Source organism: Crinia signifera, chromosome 7, assembly GCF_055691185.1.
Source record: "Crinia signifera chromosome 7, ASM5569118v1, whole genome shotgun sequence".
NCBI classification, from domain to species: domain Eukaryota; kingdom Metazoa; phylum Chordata; class Amphibia; order Anura; family Myobatrachidae; genus Crinia; species Crinia signifera.
The window spans coordinates 66,041,542-66,057,660 of NC_139223.1; the positions used below are offsets into that span (position 1 = coordinate 66,041,542).

The window sequence follows — 16,119 nt, forward strand, 5'->3', positions numbered from 1 at the left end:
TGTCCATCAAAATGAGAGAGAATAAAGCAAGGGCATTTGCCCTCATCTAAAATGGCACTGCTAGAAGAAGCCCTATAGGCGAAACACGTGTCCACAGCCCCGATGTCCAGCCTCTCACCTCTCCGACCGTCAACCTAATACCGGCAGCAACTCCCAGCGTCCACACGCCGCCGCTGACACACTCCTCAGGGAGCTCCGGCTCTGACAGCGAGGTCAGGTATCCAGACTTCCACGCGCACAGCTCCGGCGCAGAGTATCCGGCCGGTCTCTGCTCACAGCTTCGCCGCCAGCCAGCGCGACAACCCACGATCCCTATCTCCGTCAAAACCGCTAACTCAGGCAGCGGCATCAGGTTAGACAAGCGCACCGCTACTGCAGTAAGCAGTCGGTTAGCGCTCCCTGTACTGACAGCTATACATGTCCAAATTGTGATTATCTCCCCTTGGAGATGTGCTTTACAAATCATTTATGAGCCTTTTTTTACCAAACTGGGTCTGTACTATTTATAACCACCATCAGACTGTGTTCAGCAATCCTCATATTGTGCACAGATTGTCTGTCATCACATCTTGTATATCGTTACAAAAAAAGCAACTTGCAACTGCTATAGATGAGTGATCAGACACAGTTACCTTGTTACTTTGTATCCCATGGAGATCTAATGTATCCAGTGAAATACAGGAATTGAATAATGTCTGTCTGACGCTACTATCTCTCCTCAGCTGCTTAAATACTTGGTGACAACTTAAATTGCTAATTATTAATTGTGCCACCATTTCTGATGCTGACTGTCTCCCTCAGAAGAGTATTATTCAGTGATAACTTTGTTACCAATTAATTAATTTCTGTGCAACACACAATACTGCTCTTTTTTGTTTTTTTCTACTCCCCAGCAGTTAAAGCACTCAGTAACCAACCCCCCCCCCCCTTTTTTTCATTAATATTAGCACAATCACCAAAATTTAAAATATATATAAATATTGTTTTTTCAGTGACAGTGTGACTCAGGTGCTGCGCCTACTGAGCCACCTCCCTTTGCAGCCCAACAGGCTATTTGTGATCAGATACCAAACCCTAATATATTACCACCATACCCCACTGGTCTGCCCAAACCCTCCCCGAACTTGGAAGCCAAGCAGTGGAGGGCCAGGACAGTACCCAGGTGGGAGACCCCTGGGGAAGCCCAGGTGTGGCAATATTAAAATTAGGGGAATAAGCCGCCGTATTAAACAAACACCTGTAACATGACTGCCAGAGAGAGTGTCTATTAAAGAATTTACTAAACATATAGAGGCTGTGACATCCTTTTTCTTTTTCCCCATACTACCAATACTAGGTGTATTACCAGATGCTATCAAGCACAATATTGTTCATACCTAGGGGAATCGAATCATTTCACTGCCTATAATCATTGGTAATCATACCTCTGATAACATCAGTGCTTGAATGACAGATTAAGTGTGTGACTAAATTACCAACTTCCCTGGAACTAAACCAGTCCAAGGATCACACTACATTTTAATATCTAAATATCAAATTACTTTTGTGCCATTTATTTTAAATAAAGTCTAAAATAAAAGCTATGTTTTAATATTATCATATTACATCCTTAACAAATGAGTGCGCCCAAAAAGCGTTTTTTCTTTCTTTTGTCGGACTCTTTTTCTGACGAAAAAAAACCCCAGTGTTCACCTAATATATGCATACATATTCACTTATCATTGGTCCTACTGGAACAGAATCTGGACACAGTTGGGTGCCCGGACCTTGTGTCAGCGTTTATGGCATAGATTACTCTACTGCAGTCAACATGAGGCTAGGATTCTGATTATAATTGTCGACACTGCTGTGTGTCGTCGTTTCGGTTTGTTTTGACCATTTTCTATGTACTGCCTCAATGTCAACACCGCCGTGTGTCGACCGGTTTTATAAAGTACTTAGGATTCTATGTACTTCTCTCCTTACAGATGTTTCTATGCTGCTGCCATTGACTAGACATATCCTGTTATGCTTTACTTTATTTATTTTCTTTATATGCCTTATTTTCTGTATATGCCATGTTACCCCCGTACCAGCCCATATTTGTATGTACACGTCTGTGCTGTAGATGGGGCCAACCAAGTACATCATTGCCGATCCGCCCCGCTAGTGCACACACCCACTCCATACACATCAGCCTCCGTTCTGCCACTCAGTGCCTTAGGCGCACTGTTTCCCCGCACCCCTTGCAATCACCCTCCCGGCGGCTCAGCTGTGCTTTCCGTGACAGCTGCCGCCGCACAGTACAAGTACACACGGGACCCCGGAGCCAGTCTCCTTCTGAGACTGATGACACACTGGGGATTCCCATAGCATCATAGAGCCACGCCCCTCCCCTTCCCTGCTGTCACTCAGCTGCAGTGATGCAGGAAGGCTTGATTGACCTCATTTGCATGATTTTTGGCGCAATTTGAAGCTTTTTGAACCTGCTCTGTACTACTGTGCCTCACCTCTGATGAAAACTGCACCCAGCAGTTGAAACGGCTGTCAGGTCAGCAGCTGTCACTTAGTGCAATGTTGCACTCTTAATAAACCTCTTTTCTTCACCTATACTACCGTGTGCCGGATCCATCCTTTCTCTGAGGGGGTAAGTGTCTCTTATTGCTCTATTATGTTCCTGGCACCGGCTTTTTATTGAAGCCACGAGTGCCAACCCGATACACCTACTTACCTATATATATATATATATATATATCTCAACCAAACCCCTTCTTTTTCACACTAAATTCTGAGAGATTATTAGTTTGCTGCCTGTTTCCACAATACCCCTGTTGGCTAAGGGGAATTAGAAAAGATACGAGAACAAGTGTGGAATGGCGCACTTCTCAACTTCAGTCCATAATATATTAAACAATGTCCATAACTTGGTGTTATTCTCTTTATTAAAAGTCTTTTTAGACAAAACTTGCTGTTTTCACCCGACGCGTTTCGCCCAACAAGGGGCTTCCTCAGGGGTATCAGCTTTATAGAATAACGTTGTGGTAAAACTACAAACAGGGTGGAAATTGTGCGATTCTTTCCTCTAAGCCGAAAGAGAAGGGCACCCAGCCTATGCTACTGTCTCAATCGGTTGATAACTGGCCCGAAATGGCCCCGCCTCTGGTAGTAAGAGTTGTTTTGGGGTAATAAATGCGGGTATTCAAGTGGATCGCCCATACAATTGGTCACCTGGATAAGTGTTCACTTGTTGGCTCAGCTATATATATACTTGCCTACTCTCCTGAAACAACCAGGAGACTCCAAAATATCAAGGGACACACCTGGCCACCCAGAAAAGTGGGCAAATGTCATGCATCCTGTTTCTACCCCTGCACACTCCCGCACACTCCAATTCTCTTTCTAAAAATGGGTGGGACAATGACACGATTTGTGCAGTGTTGCGTCATCATAGTTTCCCCCTCCCCCTCACTTTACAGTGCTTGTAATGTGGGCAGTAAATAGTGTGGGATGCAATGATGCAATTGCATCCCCATGCACCCAAACTGCCCCTTACTCTAGAACCATGCTCTCCTGGCTACTGCCTCCAGGAGGTATGTACAGTATGCATAATGTATATGTCTGAAAGCAGTGCCAGATTAAGGTCTAAATGGGCCTGGAGCTGAAAATGATCAAGGGCCTATTATGCACAATAATAGGTGTTGTGGCCAGCACCTAATAATGTGGGAGGCATGACCAGTGTTCTGTTTGGGTGGTCTGATCATGGGTGTGTCTCTATTTGTGTAAATACTTTCAACTAATTATATATGTCTGGAGAAGGCAGAGGGCTGGCATAGGAAAAATGCATGGAGATATATTGGCGGGTGCCCTCCAAAAGGTGCACCCCTGCAGGATGCCGATGTCCTAAGATACTTGCGGGGTGAGGCGGCACTCCAGTCATACAAGAAATACTGAAACTCGAAACTTGGTAGACAACATTTCAGCACCTTTTATCTGGTAACCTAAGTTTACCACACCATATACCCCTTATACAAATCATGCAACACAATAGTAACCCCCTTATACTGTACTTGCCACATGGAATGAGAAAAAATTCACACCGACTAAGTCAAAATTCACATTATGCCACACATTAAGGCAAAATTCACATTTTGGTACATAGATGGAGCCAAAATACACACTATACCAAAGCAGTAATGCACAATATGCTTCATAAACAGGGGCGTTGCTTGCCGAAGGCACGCATTAAAAATTTACACCATAATGTCCATTACGTATTATGCCAAATACCATAATGCCTATTAAAAATTATGCTACATAAGTGCTGCTTACCTACATGCTCATTGCAAGAGGTTCCATGCTCATTGTCATGTGGGATTACATGCTCATTGTCAAGGGGGAATACATGCTCGCATTAACTGGGGGACAGCTACCGCCGAGAGAAATGGCAGCCATTGACAGCTGGGCAGAGAGCAGGGAGCTGCCCGGCTGTATTCAGAGGACTGCAGGTCCCGGCTATTTGAAATAATACCCCTTTCACACCAGAAAATGCAGGGATTTACCCAGGAATATGGTCCCAGGATCATGCAGGGACATTCCTGGGCTGGCCCCTTTTACACCAGCCTAGTCCCTGCATTTTCTGGTATAAGTGGGAGAGAAAACAAACCACCCCCCCCCCCCCCCCTTTAAACAACCAGCTGTATTTTCAGAACCAACTGACCCATTTACATGTGGGCTTCGAATGATTTTGGTCCCGTGAAACTGGGCCGTTTGGTTCCAGAGAAATCTGTCCTCAAACAACATGAACAGCCATGAAATTACATTTCAGAAATTAAATAATCAGTTTAACAGCAATATCAATGAACCCATATGGACCAGCCTGGTATCAGATTGAAGGCCCAGCGATTTGAGTTCGACCTCGAGCTTCTGTGATGCTGGAGGGGGAACTGGCAGCCGTGGAATTAGCGGGTCCTATGTTATCCTATGGGGAAAACGTTCCCGCTTTGCCTGGTGGTATCTCCGGTTCTCAGGGGGCTAGCAATGCGGGGCTGGGCTCATTGGAAAGCCCTCAGCTATAAAATGGGCCTACTTGGAGAGTGGGCCTGGAGCTGTAGCTCCACCAGGCCCATTGTTAATCCGGCCCTGGTAACCATTATACCCCGTGTATGGAAGTAGGGAGTGTCTGTGTGTATTCTGCTATAAATAATAACCTATTAAATGTCCAGTAGCACTTATTGTCCATTACAAATTATGACTATTTATCTGACCATGCATACTGTGCTCCCTCACTTACTTACCACGACATAGGATTGTCCGAACATAAATATATATTAATTATAATATAACATACATACAGGGCCGTTTCTAGAGGCGGACAAGCCGTGCAGCCGCCCTGGGCGCCGCACGGCTTGTCCGCCTCTGTTGAATAGTCGGGGCGCCCGGCAGCTCCCTCCACGCCGCTGCCCCCCCTTCCTCCGCCTCTCCCCGGCGTCTGCCACTGTTGAATAGCTGGGGCGCCCGGCAGCTCCCCCCACGACGCTGCCCCCCCCTTCCTCCGCCTCTCCCCGGCGTCCGCCACTGTTGAATAGCCGGGGCGCCCGGCAGCTCCCCCCACGCCGCTGCCCCCCTTCCTCCGCCTCTCCCCGGCGTCCGCCACACCAGCAACAGATGATTTTGTTTCAAAGGGGAGGAGAGGAGCGCATAGCGCGTCTCTGCCTTCCCCTGGCTGTGTCACTGGGCTGTTAGCGAATCATCTCGCGGGCCGGCAACCAATCAGGAGCCAGCCCGCGAGTTATGATTGGCATAGTGAAGGGGAAGGAGAGATGCGCTAGAATGCGCTCCCCTCCCCTGGGAACTGATGAAGCAGCAATAGCAGCAGCAGCGGTGGCGGGGGGACTGGAGGGGGACTCGGAGACCCGGACTCTGCTTTCCCCAGCAGCAGCAACGTTGAGTTGTGCTGCTGCTGGGATATAATATTCTAGCACTGTGGGGGCATATAGGTCTTGCACTGAGGGGGGCATATATGGCACTGTGTGGGCATATGTGTAGCACTGTGTGGGCATATGTGTGGCACTGTGGGGGCATATGTGTGGCACTGTGGGGGCATATATGTGGCACTGTGGGGGCATATATGGCACTGTGGGGGCATATATGTGTGGCATTGTGGGGGCATAGCTGTCACTGTGGGGGCATGTTTGGCACTGTGGGGGCATGTTTGGCACTGTGGGGGCATGTTTGGCACTGTGGGGGCATATTTGGCACTGTGGGGCATATATGTGTGGCACTGTGGGGGCATAGCTGTCACTGTGGGGGCATATATGTATGGCACTGTAGGGGCATATATGTGTGGCACTGAGGGGGCATATCTGCCACTGTGGGGGCATATATATGTGGCACTGTGGGGGCATATATGTGGCACTGTGGGGACATATTTGGCACTGTGGGGGCATATATGTATGGCATTGTGGGGGCATATATATGTGGCACTGTGGGGGCATATATATGTGGCACTGTGGGGGCATATGTGTGGCACTGTGGGGGCATAGCTGTCACTGTGGGGGCATATATGTATGGCACTGTGGGGGCATATGTGTGGCACTGTGGGGGCATAGCTGTCACTGTGGGGGCATATATGTATGGCACTGTGGGGGCATATCTGCCACTGTGGGGGCATATTAGTAAACAGCATCAGTTGTATGGCAGCGGCATGTGGGGCATAATGTGTAATAGGCATTACGTTGTGGGGAGTATTGTGTAATTGCCATCATGGTGTGCGGCGTAATATGTAATTGCCATCACAGTGTGCGGTGTAATGTGTAATTGTCATCACAGTATGCGACATAATGTGTAATTGTCATCATGGTGTGCGGCGTAATATGTCATTGTCATCACAGTGTGCGGCGTAATGTGTAATTGGCATCACGGGTAAAAAGCGTATAATGATTTAAGTAGCCAGTCATTTTTTGGCCTTGATCTGTAAGGCGAACTAGGTAACTGTGTGGGCCTTTATATTTTTATGTCACTGTGTGGCCTTCAGCCCGCCAACTTAAGTGCGGGAGGACAATGTCTAGACGTGCAGGTTGCAAAAGTGAGATGTAAGGTAATTGTTTCCTGATAGACCACGCCCTTATATTAAGCCACGCCCCCTTTAAAATAAACCACGCCCCCCTATTTCGGCACGCGCAATTTCTTCTATACCATGTTATGTATTGGGGGGGGGACGCATTTTTATTTCTTTGCCCTGGGAGCTAAATTGTCTAGAAACGGCCCTGCATACATACACTGGTAAAGCAGGTAATATAGGTGATCTACATTTTTTTGGGTCTGCTGCCCAACTTCAGGCCCTAAACGATGTAGATCACCTACACACACACACACACACACACACACACACACACACACATACACACCCCACCCAGGTGTATCAAGCTTCAAAAAAGTGATAACACAGCCGGCCAATCAATCATCTCCTGCCTGCGATGTTACAGGCTGGGTTTGAAAAATGAAAGGTAGGAACTGATTGGATGTTTTTTTTCACTCTCCACGTTATTACTTTTTGAATCTTGATACATCTGGCCCAGAAGAGAGAGAGACAAACTCATGTTCAACTTTTTTTTGTGTACAGGCTGAATAGTGTTTATTTTGGGGGAAGAATCCGATGATTGGTAATTCACAATATCAGTTTTTGCACTATTAAAAATTATACCAAAACACTGAACAACGCTATGTTATTTATTTTTATTTTAAGAGGCCCAAGGGATGTTGGGGGACACAGTCTCATACAGCCACGTGATCAGAGAAGGAAATGGTGTCATGGGAAAACATTTCCCGAAGGATGGGCGGCACAATATGTATGATGGTGACAAGTGGCTAGGCTGCTGAGCCAGTTACCAGAGATGCATTGAGGTTCTGGGACTAACATCACAATAGCATGAGCTGTTATTCTGCACAGACCGGCTTCTTCAGGCATCAATGTGGAATCACATTACTGGCACCAAACACATGCCCTTATTCTGATCGGTGCGGATATTCCCGCATTCTTACGGAGCGGTCCGCACGCTACGGTGTTTTGCCGCATGCGGCCATCGTCCGTAGAAACGCCCACGTGTCCTCCGCATTCGGACGGACTCACTCTTTAAGAACAGGGCGTGTTTACGGACGACATACAAACCATGCGTGTGCGGGAGAAACACTCCGATTCGGCACGGTATTACAGAGTATTACAGAGTATGCTCGGGAATACCGCATCCGAACGGGAGCCAAGCGGTGCTACCGCACGTAAGCGGAGTATTTACGCCAAACAACCCACTATTAAGTATCTTCTGCAAGACATCACATGACCCACTTATTCAATTACCTATCCTCATAAAAATTATTTATTTTGCTACATTCCTGCCATGTTGTTTATTTTTTGGATTTTGTATTTTTTGGTCATTGCATCACAGTGGCATTGACTGTGACATGTATAGAAATAAATTTTTTTACTTTACCCAAAAATGTGTGGTTTCATGAGTACATGTCGAATACACATGTGTATTGCTAGTATTAATATTCTGTCATGTCCATTGTTAGCAGTTTTAAAGTGTCTGACAAGTACAGGATATGTGGGTGTTTAGGAAGGGTTCCTTGAAGCAGCAATGGTTTCAATTAAAGCACTGACAAGCGGCCTATTAGTGAGTAATGAGTAAAGGAGTAGATTCTATTGGGTTCAGGTGTTAATGCTTGTAGTCATTAGGCGTACGTTCGCCTACCGCATGAACGAGTGGTGTCCGCAAAGCAATAGTACACTTGTGGACACCGCACATTTCTTCCCCTTTTGATCGCGTGCATTCGGAGTGCTATCCGAATGTACGCCCCCCAACATAAGTGTACTCCCCCGTGTCCGCCCATGTTTCCGCCCCGTTTTGCCCACTTTGAAACTACGCCCATGTGACATTCCGCATGACGCCCATAATACGCCCATATTTCCCGACTGATTGCGGGGAACAGTTTTGTACGGGATTTGGCCGAACTGGTACGGAGTCAAGGCGTGGCACATGCGCGTTGCGTTCTCCACGCATGCGCAGACGCCGAAAAGACGCGATCCGTAAGAATGCGGTAAAGTCCTAAATAGATATGTCCTAAACTTAACATTTCATTTTTGTTTTAAATCTTGTACTATGATGACGTCTGACTTTTTCCATGGAATATAACGTACAACGAACGTACGATTTCACGTCAATGAAAATCTTAATTACAATATTTTTGATACTGTTCTTCCTGGTCTAATGTAGGGTACACATCAGGACGACCCGCTCACGATGCACATCGTGAGCGGGTCGTCAGTGTCTCGTCCGACCCGCTCACGGTGACGCGGGGGGGCACGACCCGATCACGATGTGCACCGTGAGCGGCTCCCATCCGATGGCGACCCGCACCCGGCTGTATGGTCGTCATTGAGATCCTACCTGCAGCAGGTAGGATCTCAATAACGACCGACCGACCCGCGGGACCGCGCATCGGATCGGTATCGGTCCACAGCAGGTCAGAAAAGGGCCCAATCAGCACACAATCTACATCCAATTGATCGGAATTGGATCGAGATTGTGGGGATCGGGCCCTAGTCGTCCTGGTGTGTACCCAGCATAAGAATCACATTTCCTAACAAAAGTTTTTTTAATACTTATTTTGAAAGGTTAATAAATGTGAGTTATCCATGGACGCCCGGCATTGATTAACATAGATCTGAAATTTATCAAAATCAACCTTAACCCCTTCCCGACATTTGACGTACATTTACGTCATGGCCGGGATGTACTTCCCGACACATGGCATAAATGTACGTCATGACTTTAAACTGTCACTGCGTCTAGAGACGCAGTGACAGAGGGACGATGTCTGCTGTCCCTGACAGCAGACATGTCCCTGCATGCCCAGGGGGGGCTGCGATGCCGCCCCCCCGTCGGCGATCGCTGTGATTGGCTGTTCAGTGTGAACAGCCATTCACAGCGTTTTCCTGTGTTACCAGCGAATCAGACGCTCGGTAACACAGGTGTCAATCACCGCCGGGCGTCAGGGGGCATGAGGGGGTCATCGGTGACGATGACACCTCACCCCACCCTCACCCCACCTGCCCCCAAGGCTGTGATTGGTCCGTCGGACCGACAGCCAATCACAGCCAAGGCGCGACATTTAAACTAACGGTGACTGCGCTGCAGACGCCATTCCGGTCTTGAGTAGCGTGCAGAGCGGTCACCGTGCCTATCTGCCGTGATACTGACCTGATCCTTGCTAATACTTACCTGATCCTTGCAAATACCTTACCTGATTACCTGATCACTGCTTGTAGCGTGCTGGACGCTTCCTGGATCTGACTTCTTGGGACTTCCTGCTGCTGCTGCTGCAGTGTGATAGAGAGATAGAGAGAGAGATAGAGAGAGATAGAGAGATAGTGACAGAGAGAGCTATATTTTGTGTCTGCTACCCCCCCTTTTTGGGGGTGCAGGGGTTTTTTATATATATATAGTGCTGCTGCTGCAGTGTCATAGAGTGATAGATAGTGATAGATAGTGAGAGATAGAGAGATAGAGAGATTTGTGTCTGCTACCCCCCCTTTTTGGGGCTGCAGGGTTTTTTTTTATATATATATATAACTGTCAGTGCTGCTGCTGCAGTGTCATAGAGTGATAGATAGTGATAGATAGTGAGAGATAGAGAGATAGAGAGAGATAGTGACAGAGAGTGATAGAGAGTGTATATTTTGTGTCTGCTACCCCCCCTTTTTGGGGGTGCAGGTTTTTTAGTGTCCTAGAGTGATAGATAGTGATAGATAGTGATAGATAGTGATAGATAGTGAGAGATAGTGAGAGATAGTGAGAGATAGTGAGAGATAGTGACAGAGAGTGATAGAGAGTGCTAAATTTTGTGTCTGCTGCCCCCGCCTTTTGTGCTGATCACTATATCTGAGGTGATCAGCAACTTTTTGGGGGTGCAGAGGTTTTTTTTTTTTTTTATATATACCTGTCAGTTGCTGCCAGTTGCACTGTCAGTTGCACCAAAGGTTGTGCACCTGCTGCCCCTCACTGGTAATCAGTGTCGCATCACTGATCACCTTTTTTTTTTTTGTGGGGTCTTTTTTAAAAAATTTTTTTACACACACTGTGATTTTGTGGGTGTCCTGTGGCCACTGTGCGCTGATCAGTGACGTACATCACTGATCAGCTTTTTCGGCACAGGGTTGATCTATTTTTTTTTTTTTGATCAAATTCCTGTTGCCTTTGAGCGCTGTTCAGTGACAGACGTTACTGACCAACATCTGTGCTCAATTTTTGGCGCAGGACCTTTTTTTTTTTTAACCCCTTCAATTTTTTTTTTAACCCCTTCAATTTTTTTTTTTTTAACCCCTTCAATTTTTTTTTTTTGTATAAAGTATTTTTTTTTTCTGCACTACATACACACTACACACTACATACCCCCCGGGTTGAAATAAAGTTTGTACCCCCCCCTACACTATACACGTGTTGAAACATTTCACTACCAGTAACACAAAAATAAAAATGGCATCCCAAATGTCATCCCAGTCATCCAGAAGAATGTATTCAGCAGAGGAGGCATATGCCATGCTGCTTCTGACTCTGACACAGCCAGTGATGCAAGCGGGGAATTTGAAGGATTCGCCTTAAGCTCCTCTTCCTCCTCTGGTGATGAGGGACCCCCTCAAAGACGCCCCCGTAGAGCAGCTGAGACCCCCCCCCAATAATTGATCTCGTATGGACCCCACCACCAGACAATTTTGAGCCCCAGGTTCCTGAGTTTTTGGCCATGCCAGGAATCCAATTTGATTCCACAGGTCTCAGAGAAATTGACTTTTTCAAATTATTTTTCTCTGATGATTTTATAAATTTAATGGTGGACCAAACTAATTTATATGCCCAGCAGTTTATCGCTCAAAACCCCACGTCATCATTTGCTAGGTGGACCCCTGTAGATGCAGTAGAGATGATGACGTTTTGGGGTCTGGTGTTTCATATGGGCATAGTAAAAAAGCCAGAAATTAGGCAATATTGGAGTACAGATGTTCTGTACAGCACCCCATTTTACCGTATGGCCATGCCCCGGGCTCGATTTGAGACGATCCTTAAATTTTTGCATTACAACGATAATGCACAGTGCCCACCCAGAGATGATCCCACCTTTGACCGGCTATTCAAAGTCAGGCCGGTCATTGATCATTTCAGTGCCAAATTTGAAGAGATGTACATCCCAGATAAATTAATTTGCATAGACGAGTCCCTTATACATTTTAAAGGAAGGGTTAAATTCCGCCAGTACCTTCCCAGTAAGAGGGCAAGGTATGGCATAAAAATGTATAAGCTGTGTGAAAGCACCTCAGGGTACACCCACAGGTTTAGGGTATATGAAGGGAAGGATTCAAGAATTGAACCGCCAGAATGCCCCCCCTCCCTCGTAGGTGTTAGTGGAAAAATTGTCTGGGATTTAGTGCACCCCTTCCTGGATAAAGGTTATCACCTCTATGTGGATAACTTTTACACCAGCATCCCCCTGTTTAAGGCCCTTGGTTCAAGAGGTACAGCAGCTTGCGGTACTGTGCGCAAGAACCAAAGAGGCCTCCCAAAAACGCACATTGCCCAAGTAATGAGAAGGGGTGAAAGCAGGGGAATATGCACCGAAAATATGTTGTTGGTCAAATATAAGGACAAGAGGGATGTCCTTATACTGACAACAATTCACGGAGACAGTACCACCTCCGTCCCTGTACGAGGTACCAGTACCCACACCTCAAAACCTAATTGTATCCTGGATTACAATAGGTACATGGGCGGAGTGGATCTTTCAGATCAGGTACTGAAGCCGTACAGTGCCCTGCGGAAAACAAAAATCTGGTACAAGAAGCTGGCCGTGTATATCATCCAGATGGCACTGTATAACGCTTACGTGCTATTCCGTTCTACCGGCCAGAGGGGGACATTTATGCACTTTCAAGAGGAAGTCATAAAGGGCCTAATATTTGGGAACCAGCAGGCAGAGGGCCCCAGTACTTCTAGTACTGGCCCCCGTATTGTACCAGGGCAGCATTTTCCTGATGAAATCCCCTCCACTGGAAAAAAGGGCAGGACACAAAAAAGGTGCAAAGTTTGCTATAAAAAGGGAATAAGAAAGCAAACTATTTTCCAGTGTGACACTTGCCCCGACAAACCCGGCCTATGTATAAAGGAGTGTTTTAAAATATACCACACATCTATGGATTATTAGGTTAATAATTTCACCGTGCTTCGGGGGTCTTGCTAATGCCACATAGCACCCACCATTCATTCCACCAGAATCTGAGCCGCAAAATCCAAAAATCACTCCTTCCCTTCTGAGTCCTGCCATGCACCCAACTGGTATTTTTCGGTCACATGTGAGGCATTGCCGTACTCGGGAGAAATTGGGGCACAGATTTTGGGGTGCTTTTTCTCCTTCATACCTTCTGAAAATGAAAAATTTTGAGCCAGAACTGCATTTTTGTGTAAAAAAATGTAATTTTTCATTTTCACTGCCCAGTTGTATCAAAATTGGTGAAACCCCTTGGGGTTTGAAATGTACACTATACCCCTAGATGAATTCCCTGAGGGGTGTAGTTTGCAAAATGGGGTCACTTGTGGGGGGGTTCCACTGTATTGGTGCTTTGGGGGTCTTGCTAATGCGACATAGCACCCACCAACATTCCACCACCAAAAATCACTCCTTCCCTTCTGAGTCCTGCCATGCACCCAACTGGTATTTTTTGGTCACATATGAGGCATTGCCATACTCGGGAGAAATTGGGGCACAGATTTTGGGGTGCTTTTTCTCCTTCATACCTTATGAAAATGAAAAATTTTGAGCCAGAACTGCATTTTTGTGTAAAAAATGTAATTTTGCATTTGCACAGCCCAGTTGTATCAAAATTGGTGAAACCCCTGGGGGTTTGAAATGTACACTATACCCCTAGATGAATTCCCTGAGGGGTGTAGTTTGCAAAATGGGGTCACTTGTGGGGGGGTTCCACTGTATTGGTGCTTGGGGGGTCTTGCTAATGCGACATAGCACCCACCAAAATTCCACCAGAATCTGAGCTGCAAAATCCAAAAATCACTCCTTCCCTTCTGAGTCCTGCCATGCACCCAAATGGTATTTTTTGGTCACATGTGAGGCATTGCCGTACTCGGGAGAAATTGGGGCACAGATTTTGGGGTGCTTTTTCTCCTTCATACCTTCTGAAAATGAAAAATTTTGAGCCAGAACTGCATTTTTGTGTAAACAAATGTAATTTTTCATTTTCACTGCCCAGTTGTATCAAAATTGGTGAAACCCCTGGGGGTTTGAAATGTACACTATACCCCTAGATGAATTCCCGGAGAGGTGTAGTTTGCAAAATGGGGTCACTTGTGGGGGGGTTCCACTGTATTGGTGCTTTGGGGTCTTGCTAATGCGACATAGCACCCACCAACATTCCACCACCAAAAATCACCCCTTCCCTTCTGAGTCCTGCCATGCACCCAACTGGTATTTTTTGGCCACATATGAGGCATTGCCATACTCGGGAGAAATTGGGGCACAGATTTTGGGGTGCTTTTTCTCCTTCATACCTTATGAAAATGAAAAATTTTGAGCCAGAACTGCATTTTTGTGTAAAAAAATGTAATTTTTCATTTTCACTGCCCAGTTGTATCAAAATTTGTGAAACCCCTGGGGGTTTGAAATGTACACTATACCCCTAGATGAATTCCCTGAGGGGTGTAGTTTACAAAATGGGGTCACTTGTATGGGGGTTCCACTGTATTGGTGCTTGGGGGGTCTTGCTAATGCGACATAGCACCCACCAACATTCCACCAGAATCTGAGCTGCAAAATTCAAAAATCACTCCTTCCCTTCTGAGTCCTGCCATGCACCCAAATGGTATTTTTTGGTCACATGTGAGGCATTGCCGTACTCGGGAGAAATTGGGGCACAGATTTTGGGGTGCTTTGTCTCCTTCATTCCTTGTGAAAATGAAAAATTTTGAGCCAGAACTGCATTTTTGTGTAAAAAAATTAATTTTTCATTTTCACTGCCCAGTTGTACCACAATTGGTGAAACCCCTGGGGGTTTGAAATGTACACTATACCCCTAGATGAATTCCCTGAGGGGTGTAGTTTGCAAAATGGGGTCACTTGTGGGGGGGTTCCTAACTTTTAGCATCTTATGGTGCCTAGAAGCCTACATGGTGCCTAAAAAATAATCTCATAAAAAGGAGGCTCCAAAATCAAGTAGGTGCTCCTTCTATTATGAAGCCTGTGGTTTGGTCAACGTGCACACTAGGGCCACATATAGGATATTTATGAAAACAAAAGAATTGGGGGAATCAATTTTTAGTCACATTTCTCTAGTAAAATGTACTGTGTTCCTTAGAAAAATGTATTAAAATTGCAAATCTGCAAAAAAAATGAAATTTTGAAATTTCACCTACACTTTGTTTTAATTCCTGTGAAACACCTAAAGGGTTAACAAACTTCCAAAATGCTGTTTTGAATACTGTGAGGGGTGCAGTTTTTGAAATGGTATCATTTATGGGGGTTTCTCAGATACAAGTCCCTCAAAGTCACATCAGAACTGAACTGGTCCCTAAAAAAATCAGTGTTTGAAATTTTCTTGAAAATTTGAGAATTTGCTATTCATATTGTAAGCCTCCTAGTGTCCAAAAAAATTAAAAGGAAGTTGAAATAATGATGGAAACATAAAGTAGACATATGGTCTATGTTAGTTATTAACTATTTTGAGTGGTATGATTATTTGTCTCACAAGCAGAAAATTTAACATTTTGCAAATTGCTAAATTTTCCATTTTTTTCCGAAATTTTGGTATTTTTCACAAAAAAACACAGACTGTATCGACGAAAATTTACCACTAATTTGAAGTACAATGTGTCACGAAAAAACAATCTCAAAATCACTGGGATAAGTAAAAGCAAAAAAAAGTTATCCCCACTTAAGTGATACATGTCAGATTTGAAAAAAAGGGCTCTGTCAGGAACGCAAAAACTGGCTCTGTCAGGAAGGGGTTAAGTAAAAATACCCCCTAATGTGTGAGATTATACACATTTATATATAAAATAGGGTTATACTACACGTTTTTTTAACCTT

At 45.5% G+C, this 16,119-nt stretch overlaps 1 pseudogene; it reads left to right on the forward strand.

Moving 5' to 3' along the window:
* The first annotated feature begins 1,080 nt into the window (after positions 1-1,080).
* LOC146025394 (5S ribosomal RNA) lies at positions 1,081-1,199 on the forward strand (annotated as a pseudogene).
* The last annotated feature ends 14,920 nt before the right edge of the window (positions 1,200-16,119 follow it).